Source organism: Adiantum capillus-veneris, chromosome 16, assembly GCF_014529385.1.
Source record: "Adiantum capillus-veneris isolate H3 chromosome 16, ASM1452938v2, whole genome shotgun sequence".
NCBI lineage: Eukaryota > Viridiplantae > Streptophyta > Polypodiopsida > Polypodiales > Pteridaceae > Adiantum > Adiantum capillus-veneris.
This window is the reverse complement of record NC_140946.1, coordinates 104,462,526-104,484,596: the sequence shown is the minus strand read 5'-3', so window position 1 is coordinate 104,484,596 and position 22,071 is coordinate 104,462,526.

The following is a 22,071-nucleotide window of genomic DNA, read 5'->3' as shown; positions in this document are numbered from 1 at the left end:
TGGACCACCTTAGTGATTTGCAGTGTATGAAGAACTATGGAAGTGATAGTACATTGATAGGAGTTGTGGGCATCAAGTAAAAATCATTTTAAGTCACTGGATCTTTAGTGGTGAGGGATCGTATGACTTTTTTGGGCACTCTCGAGAAATCATGAGCAGCTCTAAGCATTGTCGACGACGTTGATCTTGACTTTTGGTGGTTCCAGATAGCCCATCCATTAGTCCAATGGTCACCACAACACCTCCTTTTAATCTATGATAAAGGGATCCCATGTTTGGGCCCAATGGCACCTTGCACCACTGCTATGAATAGGAGGGCTTTTCCATGGTGCAAGTTAACTTGGAAGGTCATCCTAGTAAATAAGTGGTGCTCATGTATGCATGAAAGATATGGATTGGACAAGTATCTAGAGGAGAATGAAGCTACTAAAAAATGAAAATCCACCCCTATAAGGGGCCCCCTTTTTCCTTTTTTTGGGGGGACTCTTGCTTGGAGGGTTGTAGGAAGCCAAAGGAGGCGGTTGTATGCGATTTTTTCTTGAATCAAATCGTGTCGTTGCTCCTTGCTATTGATTTCCCCTTATCTTATCTATTGTTTTTTCTTTTTAGTGTGTGTGTGTGTGTGTGTGTGTGTGTGTGTGTGTGTGTGTGTGTGTGTGTGTGTGTGTGTGTGTGTGTGTGTGTGTGTGTGTGTGTGTGTGTGTGTGTTCCCTCATGATGCATGGGGGTTGAATCTTCGAGGTGTGTGTGAGTTTGTGGATGTTCCATTTAAGGTGCATGTTTCAAAAATCATGTTGTACTAAAGGTGTTTTTGTGAGGAGTGGGGTGTTGTGAGTATTGTGGCCTATAAGAAGGTAACTGTGTGTGTTTCCATTTCCCCTCTCCATCTTCTGGTGCCCCCACAAAGGACCATTTGATTGATTGCTGGTTTAATCAAGAAAGGGGTATTTTTTCTTGCGAGCTTTCAGTTTTGACCTTTTACAATTGGATTTTTTTTTTGACTTTTTAACCCTGATTTTACACAAATTATATCCTTCAATGTCATTGTGTAGCAAAAAAAACTCAAAACCTCACAGTAAAATCATTCACCAACCAAAGACTTTGTAGAAATATGGAAGCACAACAATGCTTATGCAAAATGAAATTTTACAAAAAGCACCCTTTGTGTGTGTCTAGGAGCCTGTACATAAAACTTGATTCGAATTTTTTTTGCCAGAGTCTTCTTTGTATGGAGACCTCTTCTATAAAAAAACTGTACACCCTTTCTAGAGCTCCCACATGGGATTTCCTTTATGTTGAAAGGACGCCCTTTCAAAAACGTTTCCATAAAGATTCCATTAAAGATTCCTCAAAGATTCTATAAAGATTCCACATGAAGATGGTGATGAAGTAATGAAGATGAAGATGGATGCTGCAACATGAAGATACAAGTCCATGGACGTCATCGAATATCCCGTTATTATTATTATCTCCGCGTCGACGCAACCAATCCAAAAAAAAAAAAAACCCTAAAAAAGAAAAATATGAAACCAAATCTGCAATTTTCAAAAAAACAGAAAGCTTGACCTCAAGACCTTGTTTTGCATATACTCTAGAGCTTGTATGTGAAATTTCAAAGCATTTGCATCAGTGCTTGTGCATCTAAGTGGAAATTTGCTTTTTCTGAGTGTAAGGAAGTGAACTGTGAAATGCTTGAATCCAAAGGAAAAGAAGTCCAAATTGAATGAAACTTTGGGGATAGGCTTCTAAGGGCATTGGGAACCAAACTATCCAAAAACAGACAAAAAAATACTTTCCACTGGCTCTCTGCCTAGTCTATCGCGATAGACTGATGAATTGGAGACAGACTCACAATCAGGCAAAACCCCTCATACCACATGTAAAACACATGAATACAAGGCTGCTCCCAAAAAATTGAGTGTACTTGGACACCTGCTTGACCACCAAACCTCAAGTCTGGTGTTTAGAGTCTAAGTTCAGAGACACATTGGTAAAAAGACCTTGACCAATAGCCCAAACATTGCACAACTTTGTGTATTCACTATACAGAGGATAAGGAAACTAGTTGTGAAGAGAACTTTGTAAAAAGACCAAAACTGGGAAACTTTATCAGCCTATCGCGATAGGTTGGGGATATTTAGCTGTGGACCTTATTTTGCAAATCCCTCCTAGGGATAGCTTAAGCAGAGCCTACATAGCATACACACCAAATTTCAAGGTGTTTGGATCACTAGAAGTGAATCTAAAGCCCAGATAGAGATTTAGGTTCTGACAAAAACACTAAAAATGGCCCAAAACACAAACCAAGTGTCCAAATTGCATGAAATTTGAGGGATAGACACAAGAGAGTAAGGGGAATCTAAAAGTGAAGTCACAATTTTGAGTTGACTTTTCTTGCACAATCTACCTAGTCTATCGCGATAGACTCATGGCATTTTGAGTGGGCAGTTTTTGGAAATTGTGACTAGATAGCTTGAATCCACTCCTCACCTAGACCTTAACCATCATTTCAATTTTGAAATTGGACATCAAGAAGACCACCAAAGCACTTGTCTGGTATTTTGAGTCAGACTTCAGAGACAAATTGGGTAACGAGACTTGACCAAATTTCCAAACCTTGTGAAACTTGGTATACATGATCTACAGAGCATAGGGAACACATCTGTGAAGAGAAAATTTGAAAAAACTGTCATTTTAGCATACTTGGTTAGTCTATCGCGATAGACTAAGAACCCAGTGATAGAAACTGAATTTTTCAAAAACCTCTGTGGCATAGCTTGGAAAGGTGCTATCAAGGACACATAAAAAATTTGAAGTCATTTGGACATCAGAAAGTGGGTCTAAGACCATTTGAGAGGATTCAGCTTGTAGAAAACACCATATGTGGTCTAACTGACAAAGTAAAAGTCCAAACCACTTGAAAATTGGCAGGAGGACTAAGGAGAGGTGTTGGAACACAGTGGTATAGTCAAAGCTCAAGTTTGACCTATAAAAGGGGTACTTGCTGAGTCTATCGCGATAGACTCAAAGCAGGGCCCAAGAAATTGAAATTTTCAAAACCCTCTGGAGCATAGCTTGTTTAGCCTCTCAGGAGGTTGCACACAAAATTTGGTGGATTTTGGACATTGGGAAGTCATCCTAAGTCTATTTTCTAGTGATCAAATAGACTCAGAATTCTAGAGTTGGAGTTAGAGACCTAAGAAAAAGTCCAAAACAAGTGAAAATTGCTGAGCAAGGTGTACAAAGCATAGCGAACACAATGGTGAAGAGAAATGTGGAAAATTTTCAAAACTGAAGAATCTGCTAAGTCTATCGCGATAGACTAGGGTTTTTTCACAAAAATTGAAAATTTTGAAAACTGACCTTAGGGCCTTGTTCTACATGTTGTTGTGAACCTATGGTTAAAATTTGAGTAAATTTGGAGCATTGGAAGTGCATCTAAGTGGATTACTTCACAAGATCTGAAAAGAGACTGTTGTTTGATGCAAGTTACAAAGGAAAAGTATTCCAAATTGGTTGAAACTTGGTGAGTAGTATCTCAAGAGAAGGGGGAACTCAAATCTGTGAAAACAGTTGAAAAATTGTATCCCAGTAACACTCTGCTGAGTCTATCGCGATAGACTCATAAATTCACTATAGAAAAATCAAAATTCAAATCTGACTTCATATTTGGGTTCAGAAGGTCCATTATACCCTGTACACAAAGTTTGAGTGCATTTGGACATCTGCAAGGGGTACTTGGTGAGTCTATCGCGATAGACAACTGAGGAAAAAATTTTGAGAATTTTTTTGAAACCAAGTATACCACTGGGTTTATCATTGCCTAAGGAGTGCACACACCAATTTTGGGCTCAAACTGACCACTTGCAAAAACATCAGATAGAGCAACTTTCCAAATTACATCTCACTGTTTTGGTCATAACTTTCATATACGGACTCCGATTCCAAAACTTTTTTTATCAAAATGTAGCTTGAGAGCAGCACTACAGATCTTAGAGTAAAATGAACAAAGTGGTTGCCAACGGCATACATTTTGGTTAGGTTTTGAAAAAAAACGTTGTTTAAGGCCTCAAAATGCATCCGGAAGTCAGGGGTGTCTAAAGCCGACAATTTGAGAGAATTGTGAGAAAACGCTCACGGTTTTGGACATAGTTTTGGAATGTCCCTGACCAAAACACTTGAACACACTGAGAGAGGTATTACTACAGCAAGATAGAGCTATTAAGCCTAGAAGTCCTATCTACATCAGACTCAGACTCAGCTTATACAAGCACATGGATTGCGGGGATAGATGAGCACCCGCCCAGAATAGATCTTCCAAACCTACAGTACATAAAGACCAATTTTGTGGAGTGAGTTTGGACGTATAACCATGAAAGTGAAGGACTATATAGGTATATTAATGGAGATCAATTCAACCTTTACAGTTTCTTAGAGCCTTACCCAGATGAGCTGATAGAATACAAGCTCTTATATGTCTATACATATGAGGTCGACCGACAATGGACATCTTTATTTGTTGACAAGTATGGAGGAGAATATAGAGCTGTAGAAAGCACAAATCCGCGAACCAAATTAGAGATGAGTGGATATTTGGTCAATGAAGGACCTCAGATACATCCACCAAACACAGGAACCTCTAAGAGAATTCCAAAGAAGGGACCACCACCTGGATTTCCCCCTAGAGCGATAACGAGAGATGAAACGATACCAGAGAGGAGTATGGTTCCATACTTTGCACCCCAAAGTATAAGACCATCTCAGCTAAGAAAATGGGTAGATAGAAAGTACAATGGCATAGGAGACCCATACGCCCATGTCTCGGCTTTCAAGCAAGTCCTACGACCAGAACGAGTAGAGGACTTCCACACGCAGTATGAGGGTTTTGGACTTACATTGGAGGACAATGCACAAGCATGGTTTGAACTATTGAACCAAAGAGAGTTCACAACCATTGAGAAAATGTTGGATGAATTTGTTCAAGAATTCACCAAGAGGGGCATAAAACATAACACCCTTCCTAAGATTCAGGAATTTAAACAAGGCGAAACAGAAACATTGCGACATGCAATACTGCGTTTCAAGCAATATGTTGCTAGATGTCCTACCCAAGAGTTACCCACTCTAGAACGTCAGATCCTATGCTTCATCAGAGGACTTAGGAACGAAAATCTCCAAAAGGACCTACACATGAAAATATACCAAACCTTGGAAGAGGTGACCAAAGTGGCGGTTGACCTAGTTGACAATTTCGAATTCTACGAAGATGGTCAGAAGAAGATGAATGATGCGAGTGAGAAAAAGAAAACCGCTGATCTTGAGGATCAAAGAGGGAATCTATGACAAAACCAAGTAAATGTTGAGGAGAAAATCATAGAGAATGTGATGCAACGCATCAACCACTCTGACAGAGTACCAGCCTATAGAATTCCTCAATAACGAAGGTACATGACATGTGGAGGGGACCATCCGACGCAACCTTGTCTTGACTATAGACCTAAGACTCCACCAGGGTTTGAGCATGTTAAGTCTCAACCGCCTAGATATCATCCTGTACCAGAACAAGTGTTCTTAAGTGAAATACCCATAGCTGCTAGAAATGCATATGTGAGTCATGAGCTTCAAATAGAAAGAAATGTGGTAGATCAGAGGCCACTTCAAGGTCAATATCAAGTATGGCCACAACAACGAATACGTCCATGTGACAGATGTGGTAGTAGTGATCACTTGATGAAGGATTTTCCACACCATGATATCATGATAAATGTATATTGTAATGAGTGTGCAATCACACATATGATTTTAGATTTTCCTAAGAATCCAAAAAAGAAAGATAAAATGCAACCACATGTTACCTTTCCTTCTACCAGCAAATCAGAGAAAGAACGAGCCGCAACAAAAGGAGAGACGACAACGACAACAGAGAAAGAAACAATTGCAAAAGAACAGGTGCTTAATCAGCAAGAAGATGAAAGTAAGAAAGTTTCTCCAGTAAACGTTGTCACAAGAGCACAAGCAAAAGTGCAAGAGCAGAAGCCTACAGATGGAGAGACTAGTAAGAGTTCCAAAAGCCGTAGAAACTCTAGACGAGCAAGAAGGACTAGAATGAAAGCGAGACTACAAAGGGAGAAAGGAGAAGAAAAGGCTGTTACAGCTGAGTTGGAAACAACTCAAGAGCAACAGACACAGCAAAGGGAAGTTGAAACCCTCAAACCAGTTGAAGCACCCAAGAGTGCTAGTTCTAGAGGATCTGTCCTAGTGGACAAAGTGAATGAGCCTTTAGACGCAATTTTATAGGCTTATGAGGCTAGATTGGCAAATAGACAGACCTTAGAATAAAGATGGATGACCCATCCTTATCCCGAACTAGAGAATCACAGGCTAGAAATGTGTAAGCAACTCATTAAAACTGCTCAAGCATTGCTAGAACCACCTCCACCAGAAGTGAAGGATAGGATAGTCACCCCATTGCACAAAGACGAGAGCATTAAAGTAGATGAATTTCCTAGAGAAGAAGTGGATCATAGGGATGAACCACTGCCAAGGTCGCAAGACTCGAGGGTAGTCCAAATACAATAGATGAATCAATGAGGGATTTCCCACCCTATGTTCCTATAGTTGAGGAGCAGTGGCCAGAGGAGTTATGGAAGGCTGTCCGAGATGCCCAAAAAAGAGAAGAGGATGTTGGACCAGCACCATTTCCTGAAATCACATTAGATAGACCACAAATGAGTGTTGATGCAATGTCATGTCGTGGTGACGTAGGATCGATAGCCTCCGAAGACAGTAGACCTGCATCGTTAAGAACTTTGCCACAGTAAATGGGAGATTTTGAGGCAAATTCTGAGATTGTGAGAGTTCCATCACAGAGGCTAGGAGGGACAAACGAATTGGACACAAAAAATTTGACTGACTTGCTATCCACGATAGTGAAGTGCACAATTACGTTGGCAGAACTTTTGAAAATCAGGCCAAGTATGTGGACGGATATAGGAAAATTCTTGGAAAAAATTGGGATCAAAAGCCCGTTAAGGTTCCTAGAAAAAGAGCTAGATGAGATCGAGAAGCCTAGATCAAATGTAAGACCGGTACCTCTGAACAAAGTAGGAGAGTACTGTGAAGGAGAAGATGGTAATGCCACTTTGCCTGTCGAGTACAATGGGATTAAAACGAAAGCTATACTTGACAGTGGAGCAGGAATTGCCATAGCAACAAAACGAATATGGGAGAAATGGGGTAGGCCCGCCTTTAGAACAACCAGAATAAAATTACAGTTAGCGGATGGGCATGTGGAAAGACCCATGGGATTGCTAGAAGCGATAGTGGTGTCTTCTTGTGGTATAGAGTATGCGCATACTTTTGCCATAGTTGACTTTGGCAAGAAAAATAACTATGAAATCATCCTTGGAAGACCATTCATGAGGCAACTCAAGATGGTACAAGATTGGGGTTATGATTATCTATACTTGAGACATGCTGAAACCACAACACGTGTAAATATGAGAAATCATAGTTACCAAGATGTAACTAGAATGCCCGTGGAAGATTTTGATTCTGCAACACAAAGTGGATCAACAGACCATCCGTGGATGGGCAAAAAGAAAGAAATCTGGATGTGCGGAGCATCGGAGTGTAGTGACTTTGGGAGAAATGAGAATTCCTTAGAGAGGGTCTTAGAAGATGATGCTTACATAAGAGAACCTTTTCCGGAAGAGGCGTTAGAACCGCTAGAGTGGACTCAGATATTGGCTACCTTGGATGTCTGTGTTAATGAGACCACACCAACAAAATTTTGCGATGAGAATGGGTATGACATAGTCTCCTACTACATGCTAAGGGTTATGGGTGAGACATATGACGAATCTGAGTATGAGTTCGAAAGAGGGTTATCAGCTATGGGGATAACACAAAACCAGATACTTAGCCCGAATACTGGTCATATAGAAATAGGTGCTCTTTGCGATTAGTGTGCGATAACACACTTGATTACAAACTGTATAACTCGAATGCATAGTACAAAGGAGGAGCCACAAGTCAACAAAGCAAAGTTGCAGGAAGAAGGACTAAGATCCAAAGAAGATGCTTCAGGTCCAGCGCCTACAAATGAGCAATATGAAGACTTGGAATCAATCAAAGAAGAGGTGCAGCAATTGACAGGAAGTTCAGACACTATTGGTGACATTTCAACAGTTGAAGCCGAGGAAGAAGAGCCTATGACTCTATAGGAACTAAATGCTGATTTTGTCTCTCCAAAAGACATATCAGAGGAAATGGTGGTCAAGCAGGAGCTAGAACACACAGATGAACTCACAAGTGTGAACAATGAAGAAGAAGACGACAAGGAGTCCAGGCCAAAGATTTCTCAAGTCACTCAAGAGAACACAGGCAATCTAATACCAAAGAAGATCAACTTTTTGCTAAGTGCACAAGATGGAGTCAAGATGAATTTTATGGCAGAAATTGATACAAATTCCACGACTAATGTCATGTCATATGGCATGTGGTTACTTCTAGGTAAGCCAAAGCTTTATGATATTCAGATAAAGGTAAATCTCTCACCTGAAGTAGATGTTATAAGTATGGGGATTGCAGAAGCTACTCTCCAACTACACACACAGAATGTCAAAGAAAAATTCTTGGTGGTAGATTCTCGAAAAATGGGAACACACTTGATTTTGTCCAAGCCATGGGCACAAGTCTTTGAAAACGAGCCTGAATGTTCAGCAATGGTCATCACGACAAGCTATCAAGTGGCAACAGAGGTCAAGCCTACAACAGTTCAAAGATTCTTGGCTATTGAAAAAGGTAAAGCTAAAGTAAGCCCACAGTCTCTAGCCCAACCAATGCAAGTGCAAGACAAAGCCTCTACATCAAAAGCCAAACCATCAATAAAACAATGGAAACCCAAGCAAAAAGTCTATCAACCAAAGTTTCCATCGCCCGAAAGTCTCCAAAGGAAGTCAAAACAGGTCATCCAAGTGCTAGTATCCAAAGCACAGATTAAAGTTAATGATCCAATTTGGATACAATCACAGGAACAACCTCAACAAGCAAAGGTAACAGGATGGATAACATCAAGCGCGTCAATTATTGCACAAGGCTACAAGAAAGGAAATTCAGATGTTTGGGTCAACAAGCCCAAGATGACAGCCTGCCGATATCCATCCCATGACAACCACTCAATCAGGAATCAACAAAGCCGTCAACGTCAATCACATAACTCAACCAAGAGAAAGGACAGGTACAAAAAGCAAAAGAGAAGGTCTTCCACTGGACAAACCATACGACAAGTCTGGGTAATGAAGTCAGAATTCTACCAGAATACCCAACAAAGTGAAGTGAAGATCACCTCCAAGCAAGTCCAAAGATTCATTCCAGTCGAGTTACTCGAAGCACAAGGATTCTATGAGGGTAACTTTCAAATCTGGTTACCTAAGGTAGTAGCTTATCAAGGAATCACCCAGGAAAAGCAAGAAACATCAAGAAATCAAGAGCAGCCACCCGCTACACCCAAGAGTACTACAACCTATAGATGGATCCCTCGTCAATTACTACAAGAGCAAGGCTTTTACAAAAGTAATAGCCATATTTGGAAATTAAAGACAAGGTACCATCAAGTCAAAGAAGAAACAAGGCAAGTCGCAAAGGACATCACACCAGGCCCAAAAACAATGTGGGTTCCAAAATCCGCGATTGAGGCTCAACAACAAGAAAGATACACAGCTCCTTTACAGCCTCTTAACAACAAAAAGAAAGCAACGGTAAATGCGGAGGTCAGAGTTTTGAAGAACACTATCTGGAAGAAGAAGACTTCATCAACCATTGCTTCAACATCAATACCTGTCTCATCAAGCAACCACAATTTGCTACCAAGGAATGAAGAGCAGATATATGCCAATGTATTGGACAACATGGAATCTCAAACAGAAACTAACGAGAAAGGCCTAAACATCAAAAGCATATGGAACTGGATTTCAGGCCGTGATCAAGTAAGTCCAAGTCGCCATTAAACTTACATGGCATAAGAGTCTAGAGTCGGGCAGCTAAGCCACTAAATGAGCGAAGTGTCAGACCCAAGCTTCAAGTTAATATTTTTCTGTGGTCTATGAGTCTAGCTAACAGGTATAAGCTCAAGCTGGAGAGTTGAGCATACATAAAGTCATGTCGCTCATGTTGGAAGAGGTGAGCATAAGAGTCAAAGTCCATATAATATATAAGGTGGATAAGGCGGAGGAGTCCAAAAAAAAAAAAAAACACTCACGCACTTGACACAGTGAGGAAGAGTGGAGAAACCTCGACAGCAAAAACCCTTCTTGTGAGAAGTGAAAGCTTTTGAAGCACTCATGCTATATGTTTTGCTCGCTACACTAACTCCATGAAGAACCCATCCATAATCTTCTCTCGCACCGCATCTTGTTTAACATGCATAACTCTGTGCAAGCATATAGATGTCCCATCATTGGACATATGCATTAGGCACTCTTTTTTATTCCACCCATGCACTTACACAAACAAATGACGATGACCAAGCGGAAACAGTTTTATAAGCCTTTGCTCAACAACAATGACTCTGACTTCAAGCTACTAACACTTATCCATGTATATCAAGCCCATACTAGTAGCCTTATGGCCATATGTACTTTAACTCAACATAACTCTATAACATCAGAACCTAAGTACATATAGCCTCGCATTTAATTATGACTAAAGATATTTTTTCCCACTGGGTTTTTTCCTTTAGTCTTATCCAGGTATCCAAAACCTTCATTTTGTATATACGCTACATTTTACTTTTATTCTTTTATTTTTTATATTAAAAAAAGAAAGAACCACGATATCCCCATACTACTAATTGCAAATCTAATGACAAGTCAAAAGGGAGAGGCCAAAAAACAGTTTGACAAAGCTTCAAGTGAACTTACAGGTACGACTTCCAGATAACAACCACAGGACAAGAAAACTAGAGCTACAATGACAACGACCTGCTGCACCAACAAGTCGATACAACCTCATGCAATTCAAGATACAACAACCAATGGGAGGGGGAGAGTTCCAGGCTTCAAATACACTACAGGTATAACTTCAAGACAGCTTTAACATCACGCAAAGCGACCAACTACGGAAGAGGCTGCCACAACAAATTCAATCAACACCAAGACATCAAGAACTCGTCAAGGCCAGCAAAGACATAGGGTCTTGTCGAGGACGACAAGAATTCGGAGGGGGAGAGTGTTGAAAGGACGCCCTTTCAACAACGTTTCCATAAAGATTCCATTAAAGATTCCTCAAAGATTCTATAAAGATTCCACATGAAGATGGTGATGAAGTAATGAAGATGAAGATGGATGCTGCAACATGAAGATACAAGTTCATGGACGTCATCGAATATCCCGTTATTATTATTTTGAGCCATTACGGCCACTTTTGTAATGTTTATGGGAACCTCATATTTTAAATCGGCACTTGTATTTTGGCCGCAGATGCTTGTATAATGAGTAAAGCCAACTCAGTTTCTTGTAATTAAGCTCTGTAGAAGCCCAGGGACAATTCAGGTCATTTGGCCGGACATTAGGTTTGAAGGCTTGGTATATAAGCTAAAACCTAAGGCTTTGTAAAACACATGACGTTATCTCAAATAATATACAGTCGTGGGTTCTCCTGCACATAGTAGTGAGCTTCACGCACACACACCATCGCGCACACTAATCACATTGCAGATATGAGAGTAGGAGCGTGTTAGCATCGAGGAGCTCTCCGCGTCGACACAAGCAATGCAAGCCGAGGACCACATCGCGAGCCCGCCTGCTACGAGCTATATTTGGTCGTAAGTACCTCAAACGACATCCGTTCTGAATGATCGAGTAGTCGTTAGAATCAGGGCAAGAAGCTCTTCGTGTTGATGTCTTTGTAGAATAGTTTCGGACACTTTGGAAATTGTTGTTTTTAGTCTATCGCGGCAGCGATTAGAGGTCTTAGAGTTATGGTTTTCAGGGTTTAGGTATTTGGCCACATAGGATATTTCCTTGTGAGTCTTACCCTCCGATTTCGAATCATTCCGATATGATTTGAGACTGTTTCGAGCTTGTAGTGTTTCGTAGGATGCGTTGTCTGTTTCTTTGCTTTATGGTAGTGTTGTGGTAGGATTAGTGACTATAGAGTGTTGTTCGTGTCTAGCTCAGGGTTGACAACCCAAAGATTGCCTCCATGCCCTAGTCGGGTCAGCTACGTCCTCGAATTGACAGTTTGTTGGTCTGTGTTCTCGCTGTGCTCCATCGTCCGTCGCGGCTTACCCGCTAGCACTTTACATAAACTCTTATTTCCACACAAGCCAATAGTGTCAGCATAATACAACTACATAGGAAAGCACAATCAAAGTCATCTCCACATCATGTGGCCACCATGTACCAAACAAACACAAAAGAAACATCCAAATGAAATGTATGGAGCACACCAAAATGCCATGTCAATGTCATATGGCTACCATGAACATCAAAATATAAATAAAAAAATCAAGATGTGTACTGTTAGAACAGTGTTTCCCCAATCAAGTGCGTATCCACAATCAACATTTCACAAGTCCACATGCAATGTCTGTCAAACATATTTTGTAGAGCACATCATCTAGCTCTAGACACATTCAATGCCTCCTATCCTTCGTTGAAGCTCGATCCAAACCACCACACCCCGCAAACAAGTCCAAAACATAGTCCTGAGGCTTAGTAAATGTTACCAACAACCACCTAACCATATAAAAAGTAAATTAGAAACATAATGCAAACACATATATACCATAACATTCACAAGTATCATAGTTAGACTAATCTTACAGAAAGAACAAAGAAGACCGCTATGTCCCACCTCTTAGAATGACACCATCAATCTCAATGGGGGAAACTACATCATTTATCATGTAGCTACAATCTACTAGAAACAATTTTTCAGCAATTTTCTCCCTTGCCTCTCTATCATAGTGTGGTATAGGATGGAAAATACGATACCAAAGACACATGGTAAGATCAAGTACCTGCATTAAAAATATGTCAAATAATTTCATAGCTATAATGTTTTTAGTTAGGACATAAAACTATGAAACTAAGTTTGTTATCTCACCGCCTCTCTAGTGAGTGGATGCCGACATGCCTTCTTGTTACACATGAGGGTCCATGTACGTAACAGCACAAGTCCTACCCTAGTAGCATCTACAATAAAATCTCCAATATGCTCGGCCATGCACATGGTGACTAAAAACCCCTCATCTACCAAAAACTCACGAGCCACATCCATGCACCCTGTGACTAGACCCCTGGAAAATGTGTTCCACTTGGGAACACTCATGCCCTCTACAAAAATGAATGTTGTTATGTAAGCATACAACCATAGTTAGCTGTAGGTATTACCCCAAAGAAAAGTTACTTACCCAACGGAATAGGTCCTAGACCATCCACAAATAAACTTATAGGAAAATCCACAAAGATAAGCCTAGCCACCTCACGACAAGGCACACTATCTCGGCTATATAAATTGGTCTTTTGTGTCGCAAAAAATTTGTTGATGCTACAGAAAACCCAAACATGAATCATGTTCAAAATCATAGAACAATGCAAGAAGCTCATGCAAAGAAGTAAGCATTATGTGAATCCACCTATCAAGGGAAAACTTATCAATTTGTGATATATCCACAAGAAAAACATCCACAACAGTTTGGTAATGGAACCCTACAAGCATTAATCAAATTAGATTTTAATTAGGAACCAGAATTTTCTTTCCTTTTGAGCTCCTACCACTCTCTACCAAGTGCTCTCTCAATCTCAACATTTCTTTCCCGCCAAAGTGGTCCCCATTCCTTCATATCCGCCACGGTCACGAGAATGGTATCTCCTCTAGAATCCCTGATGGACACAAGAAAAAGCCCCATAGTTTCTGAATACCCAGTAGAATTAAAAGAGGAAATGAGCCATTCTATATCATCTCTAGCAAACCTAACAGCCTCATTCACCATGAGACAACAAAGTGGAACAGGAGGAGGCAATGTCTTCTTCTTGACATAAAATTGACTTAGAACATCTTTCATCAAGCCACATGAAATTTGCCTGCCTAGGTGTTCGGAATGCTTATTCACATCATCCCCTTCATGATCACTATCTTCTTCATTTTCATGAGGTTCCTCAATGTGAACATTGATCTCTACATAAATAAAACACACAAACATTTAATTGTCCAAAAACATATATAGAAATAGGATTAGAAAGTCCAAAGTATTTAAATTACAAAAAATTTTCCAGAGTCTCCTTTGCACAGAGACAACTTTTTCAAAAAAATACTGCACACCTTAAATAGAACTCTCACATGAGATTTAAGGACCTTTCTCAAACATAAACAAAAACAGTAAATATTTTCTCAGCAACTATCAATGGTATGTATATAAAATATTATATAACCTTTCTTAGTCATATACATTGTTGAGCACAACCAAAATTTCTCAACAAAAATCAAACGTGCAATAGGAATTTAACCGTCTATCATTGCAATTAAAATTATAACATACAACCATAATTTACCTTGTGACCTCTACATCATCTTCGACATTGTTGGAGGCTTCATCAACCCGATCCTCATCATCAATAAAAACACACCTTTTAAGAATCCTGTTATTTTTATTGGGGGGAGTGTCTAAATTTCGGACTCGTGATGATGCCTCCTGATCGATAGTTCCCTTTGGTATACAACCGGATCTTAGCTTCATGCTCACTTGACGGTTGCTAAAAGGTGAGACTAGAGGTTTTCTTTTCTTGCAATCCCTCTTTGGTTCCATTATCTACAAAACATATATTATAATGTTTTTAGTTCATATAAGACATACAATTTGCAGTTAGGTACATATCAAATAAAGTAGACTACCTTCAACTTGAAAAATATACTCTAGAATGTAGATTATAGTATATAACACTATATGTGGTTTACTATATGATATGAATTAAATAGTTAATAAAATTATATGTAATTATACACTATATAGTACTATGCTACATAAAACGTCTTTGATGTTATATATATAATATCTACTCTACGAAGTAATCTATCGTAGAACTATATTTTATATATATCTATGTTATATATTATCTACTATACACTCTTAATTATATACTATGTATACTATATATTTACAATATACTAGGTATTCTACATACTTTATACTATATGTATTTATAATATTTTATACCCATTATTATCTATTGTACACTATATATATTATATACTGTTTATATTGTATATTTACAACATACTATGTACTCTATGTACTTTATATTACAGCTCTCTATTTCTATTATATACCATATACTATCTACTATATACTCTTTATACTATATATTATCTGTTGTATACACTATATATAATATATATATTACATAATATATAATGTATTAATAATATATAATCTATACCACAACTCAAAACTTAAAAAATGGGGGGGAAAAAGAGCTCCCCCATCATCTGTGCTCGCGTGGATGATGGGGGAGCTCTCTCTCCCCCCTTTTTTGTTAAGTTTTGAGTTGTGGTATATCCCATAATATATATTCCGCTAATTGGTTTCAAGGTAAATGGCTGTCATAAAACACATATCATTAACTATTTCCTTCAATAGGCTAATTGATGCGACAAAAAAGGGGGGGGGGGGGGGGGGGGGGGGGGGGGGGGGGGGCAGAGCTCCCCCATCATCCGTGCGCGCGCAGATGATGGGAGAGCTCTACCTCCCCCCCTTTTTTTTGTGAAATCAATTAGCCTAGTGAAGGAAATATGTTGATAATATGCGTTAAAAAAACATGAGTTGCTCATTACAAAAATAAGCATCTACTCTCAATCCAAAAAATGTAAGAAAAGGGGGGGACAGAGCCCCCCATCATCTGTGCGTGCACGGATGATGGGGGTGCTTTGTCCCCCCATTTTTTTGCATTATTTGGATTGAGAGTGGATGCTTATCTTTGTAATGAGCATTAATCCATATTGAGTTTTTTGCTTGGAGCTTATGGACAGTCCATCACAGCCCGTTTTTGCAAAACAAAAAGGGGGCGGGGGACAGAGGGCCCCATCATCCGCACATGCGCGGATGATGAAGGGGGCTCTGTCCCCCCCTTTTTTTGCAACAACATCAATTGAGAGTAGATGCATGTTATTATAATGAGCCAAGATTAGCAATCTTATCCACTTAACGGATTGATAATCAATTAGAGATTACTGCTTGCAGCCTATACACACTCTGCCAAGCGGCGGCATTTCAGAGACTCGATTAGCACAATATAGAAAGGGAATGTACCTGCTGTGTATACGTAGCTGGCCCAAGGACGTCTACAAGGAAGATGAAGAGAGCGAGTTTGAGTAGATGGACAGAAACGTTGCAATGGGAAAATTCCGATAACCCTAAGTTACATCCATTTCATATTATGCCCGAACAAAAACTACACTAACTAAACTAGCTATACATCAATATATTATATCTTATAGTAATTATACAGGTTAAATATAATATATAATATATAACTACATTATGTATATTAATATATATAGTTTTTATACGTTTATATATAATATATGCTTTTAGTTAATAGATAGTATATAATATATTATCGGTATATTAGTTAATATATAGCATACATACATGAATATATAGTAAGTATAATATAAATCCTTTATATTATATAGTAAAAAATATAGTATACATATACTAGGTTAGTATATTATTATATAAAGAAGTTATAAAATTTTGGTATATGATAATAATGTTAAATAGTATATACAATATATGATAGTATTATATAACTAAATAATACATTATACGCTAGGCATAATATGATACATTAATTATATATTACAAATGTAGTAATATTTTATTAGTATAATGTATGCTATATTATAGATACGTATAAATAGATATAATAAGAATACAATGTACGTTTATAATATATACTTATAGAAAATGTATAGGTTATCTCATAAATATATAATATATAATATTTAAGTTATTTATATCAATATAATATATATATTATAGTAAAAATTAGTATATTATATATATATATATATATATATATATATATATATATATATATATATATATATATAGAATAAGCTTACAATATATGTTAATATTATAATTATATAGTATGTATATTATTAATGTTAATAATATAAGTCTAATATGTATAGTCTAATTAAGATACTATATTAAATAATTATATAATTTAACTACAGCTATAGGTAATAGTGTTATAACTATAACTATATATTTATACTTATAGTTATAATTTATAGAGCTATACTTTTATTTATACTAAAAGTTATACTTGTCGTTTTTATATTCATACTATTACATTAAGCAATTATATCTAAAACTATAAGTATATTTTATAGGAATAAGTATACTATGTAGTAGCTAATAAGTATAAGATAATTTAATAATTAGTTAAAGCTAAAAGGTTTATTATAACTATACGTATAGCTCTATATATATTATCTACTATGATTCTATATGTAATTATAAATATATTACCTAATTATAATATTAAATATATATTATATCATTATAGTTTAAATATAAATTAAAGGCTTGTCGAGTAGGGTATTGTATCCAGCCACAAGCCTTACTTGATCCTCCCTTGCAACTGTCCGTGGAACTTTTCTATTACCATGAGAGGGGTGTCCCAAATTAGAGGGCCTAGTTAAGACTTTCTCCCAAAAGCATGTGAAACAAAAGGGGAAACTTGGCTTTACAGTGCATAAATGATGACGGGATAGAGAAAAGGCTCATACAGAGTACCACAAATTGTAGTTTACATCGCTATAGAAGCAATTTTTTTTCAAAACCTCAAGGAGATACCGTTTGGTGCCATCCATGCCACAAGATGAGCAGGACGCCTTCCTCCCATTGTATGTATTAGGGTTCGTTCTCATTCTGCTCTATCAACTCATTGACTTTCCATAAGGCTCGTTCCCATTTCCTCCTTTGTCCTATTTCCTCTAACAGTTCTGCAAGGGAAGGTGCACACTTCCTTGTTTCTGAGAGTACCTTTGTCCGCACCCCGAGAGAGAGAGAGAGAGAGAGAGAGAGAGAGAGAGAGAGAGAGAGAGAGAGAGAGAGAGAGAGAGAGAGAGAGAGAGAGAGAGAGAGAGAGAGAGAGAGAGAGAATCACCATGCAAGGAGTTCCCCCTCCTCCATAGCTCCCCCCTTCAGTGATCTCTAAGAACAATATGAGACTGAGAGGACTGGAGCATGAAACTCTCTACCCAACCATGCCCTATATAGGCCTTGCATTGCTAATAACAGGGCCCCCTTGATCGCATGTCCATCCTAGCCTTTGGCCCACCTAGTCTTACCCTAGGCCTGTCTGGCATCCCATTTTCTCAGGAATATATTCATAGTATCTTTGTTACTCTTTGTTTCCTCTCCTCCAAAAATCAAACGCTTGGTATTCTTTAACATGTCATCTGTCTTTTTTTGAGAGAGAAGGTGCAACCCCTCTAGATTGAAGCCTTACTCCTACAGACTAGGGGTTCTCGTGCTAGGTATGGGTGTCACAAAAACCCTATCTACTCATTAACTTGGCCCTTGGACAATTGTTGCATGAATTGCACAATCATATCAAACATCTTAGTGAAATTTTCATTTAATTGTGCAAAATTACGCTCTAAACAGTCATGTGTATTTGCAGTTCTCTAAACTCATAGATATTGAGAAATTTGATGTTATTAGCTGTTCCCATTGCCACATAAGCATCCTTCATGAGAGTAGCCAACTACGAGGTAGCAGCAAGTGGAATAGGTGCAAGATTTTCAAAATCAAACATATGCTACATGTCAACATTGGAATCCATGGTGTACCATGCTATGCTAGCTAGAAAAAAGATAAACCCTGCCTACCAAAAAGAAAACCTCAATTGGCTATGAGCACCCCAAACAAAGTCAAATAGCCGTGCTAAATTGATACCACCAAGTCATAGTCAATTATCAATGTCTATTGCAAACTTTGTAAAGCACCATCAAATTGAAAACTTTGTTGATACTTGAAAGCCCGTCGAGGAAGTTCATGCTTAATCTGATGTGATAAACAATCAATTGTAGATAGCAAATAGATCTTGGTAGATATTATCGACTTTGTGTGACAGAACCCGTGATTGATGTGGATTTGCTAGTGTTGAAAGCATCACCAATAAAAGAATATTAAATAATACGTACTTTTAAAATTCTCTCAATTTTTTGAAATTTTCTAAATTTGCAAAGATTTGGCAATGTATCTTGCATGAACTCTACTCGTCTTTCAACTTTGTCAACTTGCACCACTCTTACAAGGATAGTGGAGGTGGGAGGGTCTATTGTGAGCACACTCCCTTAAGGGACTTTTGAAAACAAAGGACAGTCAAGACCTTGGTTGTGTGCCCACACAACAACAGCAAGAACCCAAAGCTATGGAACCATGTTGGGAAACGCCGTAGAGACAAAATCCCTCAGAGATCCTCATATAGAGGGCATTAGCTTGAGCTGATGAAACATGAAAGGGTCCCCACTACCACGCAACCTTACGATAGGAAGAGGATGGGGTCTAGGAGGGCCTCTTTATTTGCCATGAGATTATGGAGGTGATTAACATTTGGACAAATAGATGCACGCCATGTGTGCAAGAATGGTGGGTGTGTAAGAGAGGTATAAGAGTGGTCAAAGGATTCACTTCCCCCCCCAAAAAGGGGGATGGACAACTTTATGATTTTCGGCCTTCCATAAATCCTACATATGGTCTTTGATTTGAGTGGAGATTACAGATCTGTAATCTACACGTCCAACTTTTTTCGTAGATATGTTATATGATATGGTTTCTCTTGCTAAATTTTAGTTTTCATTTTGGGGGAAAGATTTGATAGCCGTTTTGGCTATTTAAATTCAAAAACTACCCTTTGATTGCTTTCTTAATACGAGACGTTTGACTCCCTTAAACTGCCAAATAAACAGGTCCTCCTAGAACCCATTCTCTTCCTAATGATGGGCCCAAGCTTGCACCATTCTATGTAGGCCGCTTTGGTCTCCACCTTGCCTTCATGTGGTCTTACCTACACAAGCTTCGTCCTCCAAAGTGTGTGTGTGAGAGAGAGAGCAAGAGTTCATGCATAAATGTTTACCAAAAATAGCTCCATGCCTAAACTTAGCTCTGATACCACTATGAGACCGGAGGGAGTCTACAACTTGTCTCTTTACCCAATCTATAAAGCAGTGGGTAATTGTGTCATTGAAACTCCACCTTGTCGTATCCTTATATAGCCCAAGGCCTTGCCCTAGTAGTCTTATAGATAGGAACCCCTTTCTAGATGGCACTATTTTAGCCCTAAGGCTCTTGCTCTTAGCCAACAAACTTAGGAAAAATTAGGCTTAGCTCCCATCTCCTAGCCGTATGACCCTTGTCCTGACACAACTTCTACCCCATTATATAGGCAATCCCTGAGCCTGGTTCAAATTGGCCCTTGGCCTAGTATTAAGATAATCAATGGCCACCAAAATATACTTCTTATCACTTGCCAACTTGGCAAGTGTAAAAATAGCATCCAAAACCCACTTTTCAAATGCATTTTGAGCTATGATAGCCCCTTCTGATTCTACTATCAGCCTCTGCTCTCCCATGTCTTGACGTTTATGGAAGGTCTTGCACAAATAATGAACATCTCACATTGTAGAAGGCCACCACAAATTAGATCTAAGAATAAGAAAAACACCTGATCTTTGTTGTGATGCATGCTTAACGCATGACATTGCTTCGAAACTATACCAATTTCATGTTTGTAGAGCTCTTCTCAGCACCCCATCATGACCATAAGCCATCAGATCTTCACCCACCAAAGTGAGCTTGCAAGCTTCTTGAACAATTCTTCTCCTTTATAGCTTGGACATATGTGGCAAACACTGACTTGTACTCAAGAAATCATCAATGTCCTTTCATGTCTCTCTTCTTGCATACTTGGTGGGTGCTACATACAACCCTATTATATGTTGTTGCACACGACTATTAGTCAGTTGGTCTGCGAGTTGATTCAACTCCCTCTTGACATGCTTTCACTGTAGTGCTACAAGAAACTTTATTAACTTCTTTGTGGATAAAAATCAATCTTTAAGAGAATCTCTATTTACCTACCACTGTCCCAAATGTTCCTTGATGACCAAGAATGCATCTCCTTTCACTATGATCTTGGAAATGCCAAAATCTACACACTATTTTAGACCTAAATGGAGAGAAAAATAATCGGCCTCATTGTTTGTGTGAACATCTTTTAGGTCATAAGTTTTAGAAAAGATATCTCTACCTTGCGGATCATGCATGTATCACCACTTCTTCTCTTGATTTATACACCACTCTCATGTATGCTCGATTGAATCACATCACAAAAGCCCCTTTTCTAAGTACGCTCTTCACCAATCTCCTCTCAAACCACCCTTGTATACACTAGCAAATTGGAAACTTTGTTAACCAAAACTTTTGCAAGATGAGACCGCCTATTATGGTCCAGCCTAAACTCAAATTTGAGCTCCTACAACTCCAAAACCCATTTCATGATACACTTCCCTGGATTTAAATGAAGCACCACTTTAGGCAAAAAAATATATAGATTTGAGTACATAACATTTTCCAATAATCAAGTACACTTTAAACGTTTTGCATGCAAACACCAAGGTCATCACTCAATGCTCAACTTTACTATAGGTTATCTCTCTAGGACTTATCACGCAGCTATACAGAGTAGATGGGTTTGTAACATCTACCAACTTTCTACAACAAACTGCCTCCAATGGAAATTGTACCCAGTTTCTTAGCAACAAAGAAGTCATCCTCATTGTTGAGACGGAAAATACTAGCTAGGCAATTGGCAAAGGATTTATTTCACAATTTCAAAAGCTCTTTGTGAATCTTCAATCCACTAAAAACCATGAACCTGTTGTCTCATCTTTTGAAGAGGGTACACATATAAGGAAAGCATCCAAAAATACTGAGATAGATACTTTAACTTGTGTACAAAGGAGGCCAAATATATAGCACTTGTT